This window comes from Pinus tabuliformis, chromosome 1_1 (genome assembly GCF_031772625.1).
Source record: "Pinus tabuliformis cultivar Carrire ecotype Pingquan chromosome 1_1, CPIR1, whole genome shotgun sequence".
In the NCBI taxonomy this organism is placed as follows: domain Eukaryota; kingdom Viridiplantae; phylum Streptophyta; class Pinopsida; order Pinales; family Pinaceae; genus Pinus; species Pinus tabuliformis.
In genome coordinates, this window is record NC_142297.1 from 881,484,733 (window position 1) to 881,500,536 (window position 15,804).

The window sequence follows — 15,804 nt, forward strand, 5'->3', positions numbered from 1 at the left end:
CTATTTAAATCTTTTAACTATAAAATTTAATTACATTGAAACATTTTATTTTGTTATTAATAGTCTTTTAAATGCCATATTTAAACTTCATATTGAAAATTTGAATGAATTACATATCTTAGTCACATTGGAAAGTAAATCCATCTAATAGGATTTTTTTTTTTCATTCTTTCAATAATTGGTAATGGATTCAAAGCTTTATAGGGGCTCATAATGAGTATATTCTTTAAGGTTGGATTATTCAATCATTCCCGCAAATCACGAAAGATAAACTAAATTGACTTTATCTTCAAAAAAAGAGTATGTCCACTTATATGTGCATGGGTCAAGAGACCATTTTATATAATCTCTCTGACATGTAACCACAACCTAAAGGTGGCCTCACCACTCTAGGCTACTCCATTATCGAAAGTGAACTTTTCCCAATGTTGAAAAACTTCTAATTTTTCATGGAATATTTTTACGATATAGAACCAAAGTCTAAATCTTCTATGTTTTAGATTTTTTCTAGATTCTCATCAATTTTGTTGGAATGACAAATTTGAATTGTAAAATCTACATAATCCAAGACTTCATATTGAAAATTTGAATGAATTACATATCTTAGTCACATTGGAAAGTAAATCCATCTAATAGGATTTTTTTTTCATATTGAAAATTTGAATGAATTACATATCTTAGTCACATTGGAAAGTAAATCCATCTAATAGGATTTTTTTTTTTCATTCTTTCAATAATTGGTAATGGATTCAAAGCTTTATAGGGGCTCATAATGAGTATATTCTTTAAGGTTGGATTATTCAACCATTCCTGCAAATCACGAAAGATAAACTGAATTGACTTTATCTTCAAAAAAAGAGTATGTCCACTTATATGTGCATGGGTCAAGAGACCATTTGATATAATCTCTCTGACATGTAACCACAACCTAAAGGTGGCCTCACCACTCTAGGCTACTCCATTATCGAAAGTGAACTTTTCCCAATGTTGAAAAACTTCTAATTTTTCATGGAATATTTTTACGATATAGAACCAAAGTCTAAATCTTCTATGTTTTAGATTTTTTCTAGATTCTGATCAATTTTGTTGGAATGACAAATTTGAATTGTAAAATCTACATAATCCAAGTGCTCCAAGTTCTCTAAATTTTTTTACAGTTTAATCCATTTGTGCATTCAAAAACACATTACAAAAAAAAACAAAAAGAACATATCTCACCAACAATTGTATTATGAGTTTCCAAAATATAAAATACTTAGTCTAAACTTATATGTATGTTTAATATTAAAAATTAAAATATTTTATTTATGATACAAAATATTTTTGTTATTAATTATTTTAAAATTGATACATATCAAACTTAATAGAGGATTAAATAAATTGAGTATCTCCCTAAACATAATAAAAAAATAAATACTATATATAAAAATAAATATAAAAAATTTAAACTAAATATTTGAATTTTTATTTTTAATTATTAGTACATTTATATAGATCAAATGGTTGGAAAACATCAATAGAGGTCAAAACATGTCATTCATAAATATATATTATAACTTTATTTTAAATTATTATTATTATTAATTATAGAAAAACCTAATATATGTTAAACATTTACACATTTAAAAAATAAATAAAAAGAGTATTAGCATTCCTACTCTATAGTGTAGATTTTGAATAGTTACAAAGATTTTGGTACAAGATCACAAGCCAATATCATATCTTACTAATATCACATATTAAGAAAATCATAACTTATGTTCATATAACATTTTTTGAATTAATTAATTTAACTAAAAAATCATAGCATAATTATTTAATCTCTGATTTACAACTATTATTAAGAATATTCCTTGCCATTCACCTAATAACTATTAATACTTAAATAAAAATTCTAAAAACTCTATTTCAAAATAAACACACCAATTAATATAATTATAAAATAAAATTTACTTAAACTAAAAATACATAATTTAAATTTCAAACATGGTTGACCATTTTCAACCATGATCAAGGTCTCTATGGTTGAACATGGTCAACCATGATCAAGCATGCTTATATTTTGTAAACAATAGTCAACCTAGAACATCGCATGCTCTATCAGCGTTTAATGGCCAACCATGGTTAGAATGGTAGGACATATTCAAACATGGTCTTTATGGTTGAATATGGTCAACCATAATAGTTAATCAAGATTTCTATGGTTGAATATGGTCAATAATGGTTAACCCTCTTCAACCATTGTCAACCCTAAGAACCCTCTCAATCATTAATGTAACTATTTTGGTAACTTTAATGTAACATTAGCATTAACATTAATGTAAGCATGATCATGGTCAATCTTCATCAACCTTATCAACCATGATCAATAAATCCATCCTACAACTATAACTAGCACAACCACATGTTACAACCACATTTACTTGTCTGATTAATTTATACCTATGTATGACATATCAACATATATGTTGAAAATGACATTGTATATATCACTCATATTAATAAATAAAATTATCCTATTGTTGAATTGAGGCTTCTGTACTCCATATTAACTTTATGAGAGATTTTTCGACATAAATCACAAGATATTTCATTCGTCGACGCGTTTCGAACCAACTAGTGTGGTTCATTATGAGCATGGTCATCACCTTGATCATTAAATTTCAATCATGGGAAGGGGTGTCTAAGCATTGAAAGATATTATGACAACTGTTGAGTTAGGGCATTGAGAGTTTGTTAGGATGTCTACTTGATCATGTGTCTCCAGTAAAAGGAATGATGTCAAAGAAGTATAGTCATTAATTAATCCCAATCTTTTCCCTCTTTAAATATAATATTTTCCCCTCCTTCCTATCCCCTTATTCCCTTGTTATCTTAAAATTCCCCTATTCCTAAACATTCATATTATCCCTATTTTCTATTTTAGGCCTAGACCCCCATTTTATCCCAAATTTAGATTCCTAGGCCTAAAATTCCCTTGCCTAAACATAATTTCGTATGAGGATTTATCCCTATCCATATCCATTATATACAAGTAATTCATCATACCCACATCATTTCCCTAGATTTTGTTATGCCCCCAAACTCCAAAATGATTTCTTTTCATGTGTTTTTCATGTGGAGCGCTAATTAAACATCAAGTTCAATTGCGTCAAAATTTTTTTGAATCATTTTCAAAATCATTACAGAAGGTCGTCATTTTCATTATCTCTAATCATAAGCGAATGACTTGGTTCTTCATGCAGGGAATTTGAGAATTGGTCATGTATTGAAGGTGGGTCGTAGATAAATTCAGACATTATGTTGTGCTCTTGCTGCATAGAAACTACTAAGGTCGTGCAGTGTTGCGCAGGGTTTGCAGCAGTGTGCAGTTCATTCTTAGAGTTGTGAGAGGTAGGATTCAGTGGCCTTCCCTGTGTATTCATTGTTTTATATTCTGATTGAATTATGCCAAGATTTGCCACATTCTCTGTTAAAATAAAAATTGCTACGCACACTCTATTTTTCCATCTATCCTATAGTCACATTTTCAAGTTTTCAGTCATGTTTCATAAATGGGAAATGTAGTCATTTTATGATGTTGAAAGGTCGAAGTAAACTATAAAGTAGATTTAAGTTTTTTGTGCTCACCTTCAACATCAGAAACCTACCTTGTCACCATTTCCTGATATAGTTGTTTAAGTGAAATTGCGCTGTCATCATTGCCCAGTCTCGTACCCTCTTACCTGTACACATAGCCTCTTTTATAATTGAATTTGACCTACCAAGTATCAACATTAAGTGGCTCCTATTGTCAACAAGAAAGGTGGGGATCTAGTGCGCATTGAGCCCAACACCCTAAACCTAATAAATTCCTCACCTGCTATTAGGTTAGATTTTGAAAACGCGAGTTGTATCCCTTTTCGCTAGAAGGTCCAGAAGGTAGGTCACAATGCGAGGTTCGCGACTATATTTGCCTTGAATTTTCATGATGGCAAAGTTAAGCTAGGAAACCTGGAGATTTTCGTGACTGAAAAGCTCATTGTTGATGCCACTAATCTCCCTACAGTAAGGGGAAAATGGTTCAAAGGAGATGAAATGGACATCCCATATTTCAAATAATTTGTTAAGCCAGAATTCATGGATACGTTTTCTACAAATTTTCCCACTATATACCTTTAGGAGTAGTGTATTGAACTTTTGAAATTCATCCAGAGGTACTTCACCTCTGAAGGTAGATTTAGTAGGGTATATCAGTATCATTTGAGGCTGTTGTGGAATTTTACAGAGAAAAAACCCATGAATTTACCCTATTTCTTACTCAAAAGCTTAGAGAGAATGGCACCGAAATTCAAATTCAGGAGGAAAATCATGTTTCCAGTTTATTCCATTTCTCTCTTATCAAAATTTTAGTCAAGTTTGCAGTTGAAAAGAAGAAAATGCATTGGCCATATTTCCTTTCCAGTATTGATTTGTTACCTCAAGTTGGGTCCTCATCAATGAAAATGGATGAGGAAGAACATAAAGTGCAGGAAACACCTAAGAAGGAAGTCATCCACCCAGTCAAGGAGACAAAATCAATGAAAAAGAAGGATGAAAATCCAAGCAAAGAACTCATAAGCAAGCTTGGTAAGAAGGCTAAGAAACAAGTTATAAAGGGTAAGAAGACAACCAAAGAAGCAAAAGTGTTGGTGGCATCAGCACAGTCTACCAAGATTAAGGTAAAGGTTGAAGATACAATCCAAGAGGAGTCTGTAATGAGCCCTAGGACAAAGTCAAGGGTAAAAAATAATGAGGAAGATGCATCCCTTCAAGTAGTGGTAGAAATTTTTGAAGATAAATAGGGAGACAAGCAAGAGGATAACACAGAGGAAGAAGTGAAAGGAGCTGAAATAATGCAGCCAGAGCAGAAGGAAGATATAGCACAACCTGAACAAGGTGTTGTACAATATGAAGAAGAAGATTCTATGACAGTCAAGATAAAAGAAGCCCTTTCAAAATACCAAATGAAGATAACATTTATTGAAAACAAATAGAGATTTGAAGCAAACAAATCAATCAGCAGTTGGAAAGATTGAAACACATCCTAAATCTCCTTCTAAAGACAAAGGTAAACAAGTAAACATGCTGAAGAAATTGGAATGAAGTTTAGTGTGATTATGACTAGGGCAACAAATTCAACCTTACAATTAGTGCAGCAGATGAATAAGGTTTCCCAAGCACTTGGTAAGCCACTTTTTAATCAGTGGAAAGAATATCATAGATGCCTTGATGAGCTGGAGGAGAGTCAAGAACATGCCAAGAAGTTCAGACAAACAAATTAGAGTCACAAGGGAGTTGTGTAGCATATTCTTAATAATTGTGACAAAGAATTTCGTCATCCAAAGCCCTTGACAGAGGTAAGAACTTTGTAAAATGGTCCATTCTAGTGAGGAGACAATGTAAAAATATGTATGTCAAGAAGTTGGTGTTGGATGCAAAGTTAAGGATCATGAAGCAAAGTTTAGATAAGGCATGGGGATTAGTAAATAAGTATAAAGAAGCAGCTAAAGCATCTTCTCCTGAAGGGGTGCCTAAATTGAGGTCTAAGCTTATGATTGAAGCTCAACCTACTCTATCATCACCCATTAATCGGAATGACCCCACTCCTGAAGCCTCAAAGACATAAACCTGTAGAAGCAAGACTTCAAGTAAAAGGAAGAGGAGGTAATCAGGCCTCACTTCAAGTTTAAAATTTTGTTTTAATTTCAAAAGTTGTTGATGTTGTTTTATTCAGAACAGTAGTATGAATTTGGTGTTTTGGAGCGGCATTTAGTAGCACAGTGGAATTTTATTAAGGCTAGAGGGCTTTCAATAAGCAGTTTTGAAAATTCATTACACAGTCATTGCGCAGACCATGCCCACACTCTTGCACGCATATTGGAAGGAAGCCACCTGTAAGGATTTTAAGGGGTTGGCATGGACCAAATGTGGCAGCCAGCTTAAGCCTTCAACTATCAAGCACGTACTAGTTTTGAAAGAAAAAAGCACCAGTCGTTGCGCGGATGCCACATAACCTTTACACAGTTAGCATTCAGCTTTTGAGCCTTTTCTATTTCATGATAGTCATCTTTGAAGATATTTTTATTTTATTTTAGAAAAAATTCTATATTTTAAAGTCAAAAAACACTTTATTGTTTTTGTTTTTAAGGAAAAACATTTAAAATATAAGTTTTCCTCTTTTGATTTTGAATCGTTTGGATCAGGGATGTAGTGAATTCAAACTCTTATCATGTTCTGTATATGCCTATTTAAACTGAGAAATACATATGAAATAGTTGTTGATGGTTCAACATTGTTTTGGTTTCAGTTTTTTCAGAATTTGTGGTCAATTCATGGTTATAATACTTATGTACTTGAGGGTTATCAGTTATATTGTATAAGGATTCTTATGGTATGATGTATAGAGTTTTGTTTGTGTTTTTCTCAGTTATTCTGTTATCCTCTTTCGTTTTATGAGTATGATGATATTGGTTGACTAGAATTGAGTTAAGTTGGTCTAGTCAACTACTTTCATATTTCCATTGCACATGAAATGTTTTATACTCATCATTGTTATTTATGTTGTTTAATCCTTCTTTCTTATGAATGAATAGTATTATTACTTGCATAGTAAAGATTTGTTTCTTCAATTTTTCTCCCCTATATTAGAGCCTGCTACTGCGTCCAAAATCATGCCTAACAAACCTTTGTAGAAGATGTCGATTTTACTTGCATAAGTAAAATGAATGAAAGAACAATTGATCATGCGTTATCACCTTCCATATGTAGGAATTTACAGGGTAAGTTCCACAAAAAGAATACCAAAAGGACACCGCTCACAACCAGATCACAGATCAATACACCAGTATTTTTGACGTGGTTAAAACCCTCAAAGAGGGAAACAGTCCACGGCCTGTCCCAACGTGGGTACTACAGGCAATTTATTAATCAAAGAATGAAAATTTACATAAGCTTCTCTCATGCACGGATTACCCGAACAATGACCCTCCATGCGCTTTAAATAGAACTCATGGACCAATCGGGTGTCAAGCCACGGATCAAGTGTCGGTAATACTGAGGAGAGAATGAACCGTCGGATCACTACATATCGTGACCGTCGGATTGTAAGTTACAAAATGTACAACGGTAAAGAAACACACTTTACCTAACTCTATACCTAACTCTACACTAGACCAAGTTGAACTTAACTATATCTTATGTGTCGGAATATCCTAACATCCCCCCTTAAGAACAACTTGGGATAGGATTGAAGGATTTACAAATATGACACAATAGGAGAAGGAAGGAGGCACTAGAGCCTATCCCCCCTTAGTGACAACTTCCTGAACTCCAAGCATATATCGAAGTTTAGTGAACTTCGCCTCTGTGAGAGCCTTTGTGAAGATGTCTGCAACCTGATCATCTGTTGGACAATATTGCACTTCAAGAACATGGTCATGAATGAGCTTTCTGATGAAGTGCATGTGTAGTTCAATGTGTTTGCTGCGCTGATGCTGGACTGGATCTTTGCATAGCTGAATGGCACTTTGATTATCACACCAAAGTGTGGTTGGATGCTGCTGCTCAAAGCCAAACTCTGATAGGATCTGACGAAGCCACAAGGCTTCCTTACTAGCTTCCACGGCACCACGATATTCTGCTTCTGCTGACGAAAGAGAAATGGCAGCCTGTTTCTTACAAGCCCATGTAATAGGTCCTGAACCAAGAGTGAAGACATAACCGGCAGTAGACTTCCGATCATCAGGGTCACCAGCCCAATCAGAATCAATGAAACCAACTAATAGAGGAGCTGCTTTGGCACTGTAATGAATCCCAAACTGTACTGTACCTCGAACATAACGAAGTATTCTTTTAGCTGCTTTCCAATGACTTTCACGGGGGTTTTGCATAAAACGAGCAACAAGGCCAACAGCAAAGGAAAGATCAGGACGAGTATGGGTTAAATACAAGAGTTTTCCTACAAGTTGACGGTATAAGGTAGCATCAACTTCAGGAGAAGTACAAGAGACTGAAAGTTTGACTCCAGACTGAAAGGGAGAAGGGGCTGGCTTACAGTCTTCCATGTGAAAATGACGAAGAATATCACAAGCATACTTGGACTGGGAAAGGAAAATAGCCTCCTTGGATTGCAAGACTTGAAGACCGAGAAAATAGTGTAAGTGTCCTAAGTCTGTCATTTCAAATTTCTTTTTAAGGCTGGACTTCACATGGTTTATAAGGTTGGGATCACTACCAGTAAGAATAAGATCATCAACATAAAGAACAAGGATGATAAGAGAGTTGCCCACTTTCTTGGTGTAGACAGTATTGTCAGAATGACACCTAGAAAAGCCAGATTCTAAAAGAAAGCTATCCATTTTGGCATACCAAGCCCGAGGAGCTTGCTTGAGGCCATAAAGGGATTTCTTAAGTCGACAAACAAGGCTGGAGTCTGTTTGTATGAAGCCAATGGGTTGTTCCATATAGATTTCTTCCTGCAAGTCCCCATGCAAGAAGGCAGATTTAACATCCATCTGATGGACTTCCCATTTTAAAGAGGCAGCAAGGGAAAGAACAAGGCGGATAGAGTTCATTTTGGCAACAGGGGAGAAGGTTACAGTGTAGTCAATGCCTTCAACCTGTGAAAAGCCCTTAACAACGAGACGAGCTTTATGTTTATCAACTTTCCCATCTGGTCCATACTTGGTTCTGTAAACCCATTTACATCTAACAAGTTTGCGTCCCTTTGGTAGAGGAACAAGATCCCATGTATCATTTGTCATCAATGAATGATATTCTTCATTCATAGCTGCTTCCCAATGTGGATGGCCTGAAGCTTCTGCAAAAGTGTCAGGATCATGATTTACTGGAGCTTGAGCCAGTAAAGAAGAGGCTCTTTCAAACTGAGAACGTGTACGTCGCTGATCTGTAGGATCACCGGCAAGATCACCTGCTGCATCCCGAGTAGCACGGACCCATCTTGGAAGTTGAGGATCCTGAGAAGGTGGGGGAGGATTATCATCCTCGCTTTCATCATTTGAAGAAGAAATGTTTTCAAAAGTAGAAGAGATAGGAAGAGGTGGCACATCCGCCGGACTAGGCTCGCAGGCCGATTTATTTTCATCAAATTTTACATCTCTTCTAATGATAACATTTTTGGACTTAAATGGAATAAGTCTATAACCTTTTACATCTTCAGAATATCCAACAAAAGTACATTTCTCACTCTTAGGTTCTAAAGCTTTATGCTTTTCATCTGGAATATGGGGCCATGCTTCACTTCCAAACACACGAAAGTGACTTACATCTGGTTTAATGGAACTCCAAGCTTCTTCTGGAGTGATATTCTCTAGAACCTTAGTAGGAGTGCGATTGATTATATAATTTTCACAATTAATTGCTTCGGCCCAAAAACTAAGACTGAGTCCTTTAGATTGCAGCATACAATTAGCCATTTCCTTTAAGGTGCGATTTTTCCTTTCAGCTACACCATTTTGTTGTGGAGTGTATGGAACAGTATGTTGCATTTGAATTCCATTTTCGGTGCAAAAGTTGATGAATGTGTTTTTAACATATTCTCCACCATTATCAGTTCTTAGCTTAAGAATTTGATGTCCAGATTGTTTTTCAACAAAGGCTTTGAAGGCCAAAAATGTGTTAAATACTTCGCTCTTGAGTTTTAAGAAGTATACCCAAGTGCGTCTGGAGAAATCATCAATGAAAGTTAAGAAGTACTTGCAGCCAGAGAATGAAGCAACAGGAAGAGGACCACATAAATCACTGTGCACAAGCTGTAAAGGGGCTGAGGCATGCCAAGAGGCACGTTTGTCAAAACTGTCCCGATGATGTTTTCCGAGTACACATCCGGAACAAACACCTTCTCTGCAAGATACCATAGGAAGACCTGTCACCATATTTTCTTTACATAGATGCTGAAGGGAGCGATAGTTTAAGTGACCAAATCGCTCATGCCAAAGTTTGCTCACTTCATCATTATGAGCAACAAATACTGAGGGAAGATTTGATGACCCAAAGTTGTGAAACTTATACAACCTTGTGGAATCATCAGCAAGACCAGTAGCTAGAATCTGTTTAGGATCTTTTAGATCCTTGATTACAACATCATGAGGTGAAAATTCAACAATTTTACCTTCACCTGAATGAGTTATCTGATAGACAGATAGAAGGTTGCAGGATAAGGTTGGAACACATAATACATCATTAAACTGACCATTGTCTAGATGAACAATTCCAGTCCCTACAACATTAAGAGATCTATCATCACCAACATATATATTTTTGGTGTTACAATCATTTAAAGAAGAAAACATGGCTTGGTTTTTGGCCATGTGATAAGAGGCTCCAGAATCAATGAGCCACTCATGAGAATGAGAAGAAGAAGAAGATACATTTAATGCATAACCAGACTGAGATGATTGACAACGACATGCAGAAAGTGCCATTCCGGAAGTTGAAGTTGAAGTAGGCTCCACATGGATGTTATGTTTCTTCATTGCGGCTTCCAAGGCTTCCATCTTCTTAAAGCATTTAGATTCTAAGTGGCCATCTCGATTACAAAAGTTACAATGTCTATCAGTCTTCTTCCATTTGTTTTTATTGGTCTTATCATTTTGCTGAAATGATCTTTCATTTTGAGGCTGAGTTGGTTTAGGACCATTCTTTTGAGGATATGACTTCTTAGGATTCTTTGAATTTGGTTGCTGCTGGCCAGCTAACGCTTTCGTGGAAGAGTTTCCAAGATTAAGAAGACCAAGGTGTAAGAGTTTTTCTTGTTCTCTTATTAAGGAATCACAAAAGGAGTCAAAGGAAGGGGCCTTGTAGTCTTTTCCTTGACAAATGAAAGCTTCCCTTGTAGAATGGAAAGTGGAAACAAATACAGAGTAGGCTGGTCCCAACTTAGTAAGGATGGAATAAATAAGGTTACCATCTTCTTTCTTAACTTTAACACCTTCCAAGAGATATCTAAGGGTCTTGAATTTGGACAAGAAATCTTCAATGCAAGAAAAATTATTAGGATCCAAAGTAAGTAACTCATTTTCAAGTTGATGGGCTCTAATTTCATTTTTAATCCCAAAAACTTTAGCGAGTTTTTCTAATGCTTTATGAGGAGTCTCAAGTTCTGCAATGTGGAATCTAAGATCAGGAGAAATAGACATCCCTATCAAACCACGTGCTTGATCTTGTCTATTTTCCCATTTTGCAGCCTTGTCTTCATCTTTTGGTTTCTTCTCTTGGTCTGTGGCTATTCTGAAGAGACCTTTACTTCTAAGTAAATCTTCCATGTAGGCTACCCATTGGAAGTAGTTAGTGCTGTCAAGAATGACTTGGCATGGACTTTCCATTTTTTTTTAAAAACTGAAGCTGAAGATGCTGAAAGTAAGTGTTCCAATGGATAGATCTCGAAAAAATAGGCGGTTTTAAAAAAAACGGCTCTGAAAAAGGCTTCCGGATGAAGAAGTTATGGCTTTTTGAAGAAAAAATTGTTGACGTTGCCGGCAAAGTGCGCGAATGTGCGGGAATGAAAAAATCCGCCCCCACAAAATGGAGACTTGAACCCAAGACCTCTACTCTCTTAAAATAGCTTTGAACCAATTGATCTATACAAAAAATTTGAGAGAGAGAGAGAGAGGGGGGGGGGCCTTGGTTTGCGTGCTTGCCTTGAGAAAGCTCTTTTTCCCTACAAAACACAAAACACAAAACCCAACACGAATATGCAAAGAAAAACGAACCTTGCGGCTCGAAGTTAGCTTTAGCCAAAAAACTAGAAATTTTAAAAAAAATCTCAAAGTTAGCTTTAGCCGAAAAACTAAATATTTTTCTCAATGTTTCTGATTTTCCGAGATCACACTAAGGTGCAGGGAAAAGAGCATACGCATGAGAAAAATCCTTCCTTTCTGTTTCTCATATGCCCAGATCGCACAGAGTCGCAGGGCAAAGAGCATACGCAGAAATGAAAGGTATAGATCCGGTTAAAAAAAAGGCTAAATAAACCGAAACCGAAATAAGCAGAGAGAAAATAACAGTAAACTGCAAAAAACACTGTATACCTCCCGATCTGAAAAATGACGCAGCTAGGGCTACCGGAAACCTTTTCGCATGAAACGAAAGGGGTTCCTCACTGGAACAGATGCTCCGAACGCAACAGAGCAGTCCTCTCGGCCCGAAAGCAGTCAGAAACAGCAGATCTAGGAAACGACATCCGCATGCAGTTCTACCGGCTTCAGATTTGGATCACCAACGGACGCGGCCCTCAAATAGCTCTGATACCATGTAGGAATTTACAGGGTAAGTTCCACAGAAAGAATACCAAAAGGACACCGCTCACAACCAGATCACAGATCAATACACCAGTATTTTTGACGTGGTTAAAACCCTGAAAGAGGGAAACAGTCCACGGCCTGTCCCAACGTGGGTACTACAGGGAATTTATTAATCAAAGAATGAAAATTTACATAAGCTTCTCTCATGCACGGATTACCCGAACAATGACCCTCCATGCGCTTTAAATAGAACTCATGGACCAATCGGGTGTCAAGCCACGGATCAAGTGTCGGTAATACCGAGGAGAGAATGAACCGTCGGATCACTACATATCGTGACCGTCGGATTGTAAGTTACAAAATGTACAACGGTAAAGAAACACACTTTACCTAACTCTACACTAGACCAAGTTGAACTTAACTATATCCTATGTGTCGGAATATCCTAACACCATATCGTTTGTACTTCAACTCAATACATTTAAATCCTTTTTCCCAGACCTGGTCTCTATAGAAATCCTGCTATAAAGTCTTCAAACTTTACGTTTTCAAGTGAGGGAGCCCCCTCCGGTTGGAGAAGACCAGTCTCTGGTTTTTGGTTACCTTTGGGTTCCTCTTCTTAGCTTCGAGGAATTACAAAGTGCTAAAAACCATGAAATGTAAATAAAATGGAGTCATATTTAGAAACTACTGCAAAGAAGATTTTGAAATCAATTATTTAGAATTAATAAAATAGGGTTTCTAGTTAGATGATTTTAGCTATTTTTTGGTTTTGTATTTTTAAGAAAGCTCAATTTGAGAAATGAATTTGCAAGTGAATTTAGTAGAACTTGAATAATTGAATTCCACAAAGGACATATAAGATGGAAAATTGTCGATCAAATTGTAATGCGCATGAAAAATAAGACATTAAACGCTTATGACCCATAAGTCAAATTGTTATGTAAATGAAAAATCAAACAATAATTACTTTTAAAACAAAATCATTTTTACTCAACTTTAATATCAAAATCAATAAGTTAGCTTTAATATGATTAACTAAAAGTAACTATTATAGCAATTAGAACCACTACATATATATCTTAGACATACACTTAATAATTTTAGTATTTTAAAAATATATATAAATGTTTTTATTGAAAATTCATAATACTAGTAGCATACCTCTCACGTTTACAAATTCAAAATTTCCTTGGGAAGTTATTAGATAAGATTTTTTTGATTAGTTAAGGCATTGTGGACGCTTGAAAGGAAAAATAAAGTATGTAAGACATTTTTGCGAGGTTCTTATCTTCTTTATGTTTTTCACAATTTTATAAATTTTTGGTTTGGTTTATATTCATGCACTTGTTTGGTGGTTAAAAGTTGCAATTTGCAATATACATTTTTATAATTTAAATATTTATAATATAAATATTTTTATTTCCAATTTAAAAGAAAATTACATTAGAATGTTTTTTTTAATAATATAAAATTGTAATATAAAAATTCATAAATTTATATTGATTTTTATATTCAAACTTGTTATTTAAATATATTAATTATTTTTTAAAAATAATTAAGAGCTTTTGTTTAATAAATATCATGTCTTTTAATACTTAATTGATATTTGGTTTGAAGTATATTGGAAAATTGAATCTATTTGGTTAAGAACTCGTTTCTCTAGACATTTGGCAGAAGTGAAACCCTGTTCCTTTATGGTGCATCTTTATGACCACCAATATGCAATTCCAGATAAAATGGTTTTCATTCAATATTGAGAATAAATCAACCTACTAGTTTAACAACGGAATTATCGTAAATTCTCCTAATCAATTTATAAAGGCAACCATTTAAATTTAAAATAAATCTACAATTTTTTAATCCCTGAATTTGATGGAAAAACTACAAACAATAAACAACTCCAAATATTTAGGCATGTACGTGGCGATCACAACACCACCCATAAAATCTCCTTTCGATTCTAGGAAATGTCGCATCGGTGGGGATCTGAAATTGAACCAAGATAAACGAGACATGATACGACAACGAGCCTCTTTACAATAATACTCGACAATCTGAAAAACTCGAAAGTGATTTAAAGAGAAATAAAATACAGAAGACATCCATGCTATATTTACGGGGGGGATATGGGAAGGTATTGTCATAATATACTAGAGGTAAGACTCAAAAACATTAAATGTGAATTCTTCCAAATTGAACACCGCTTAAGATCTGTTTAGTTTGTGGATTGCTTAAATTTTTGAACAGACAAGCGATCAGCGGCCCTAAAGGCACATTTCCCATTGAAATTTAGTGATAAATTCTTATACTCTCTTGTTTTATTCTTTGTCTACAACAACTGACCCCGGTCCTTCATTTGGCCCCACATCTTCAGGGTTTCGTCTCCAGCTGGGTCGTCTTTCTCAGATTCCAACTGTCGAAGTTTCCCCTCAGTCTGTCACGTCGTCTGCTTTAGGATTTCAGATTTTCTCCCACCGTATTTGGCCTACGAACTAACTTGAACCGTCGATTCTCCAGCAATGGCCTTTTCCTCTGCCAAAACCGGTCTGAAGCGCGCCTAGTAGATATTGGATTCCACATCCCATCTTCCAATTTTCACATTGAACACCTCAACCCCAACCGTTTTTTCAGGTCGAGGGACGCAGTGGACCATCCGCAGGGGCAATGGAAGAAGTGGCAGCAAACTCGTGAACTTTACAAACATCTCTCTCCTCTGCATGCCCTCCATGACGAATATGGAATCGGGAAAGAGGGTTTCATAATTATATTTCCAATCTCAATCAATTTCCAATTACCTCGCCATTGGTTGTAACTAACTTAATACTGTAAAAATCTTAACTTACAGCCCAAAGATCATCAATACCGAATATTTCACAAACAGAACTTTGTATGAGATGACATACCTTGATCAACATCGGAAGATGTAATGGCTGCCATCTACTTTGATCTGACTCCTGACTGTTCCTCTTCTTCAGAATTCGGTTTCTCTCCTCTTGCCCTCATTTTCTTTATGTGCTTCTTGATGGAGAAGAATGCAACTCTCGTGTGGGAGAGAGAGGACCCAATCCTTTATATTTTTAACTTTAAATCTGGTACGTCCATCATATACCAATTCAACGCTTTAATGCTTTTAATCCTTTAATGCTTTAATGCTTTTAATTATGGAATGACTTAATTAGTTGGGTCACATTAAGATTTAGAAACTTCCATTTAATTTCTAACATTCTCCCACTTGACCCGACTATTCATAATATTAAGCGTTGAACATCATACTATGATAAATTGCTGAGAGTTATGGCGGTTGTGCACTATTAATTCAATGCATTCCCTTCCATATACTACAATACCAACAATCCATCAATTCATACTCATAATTTATATAAAACAGCATAATGGTCCACATAATGTCTTATATCATAATGATTAAACATAATATCTTTATAAGACTCTTTCTTGTTTAAAATTACATAAAATACGTACTACTTCATTAAAACAAAAGACACATAATTGTATATCAGAA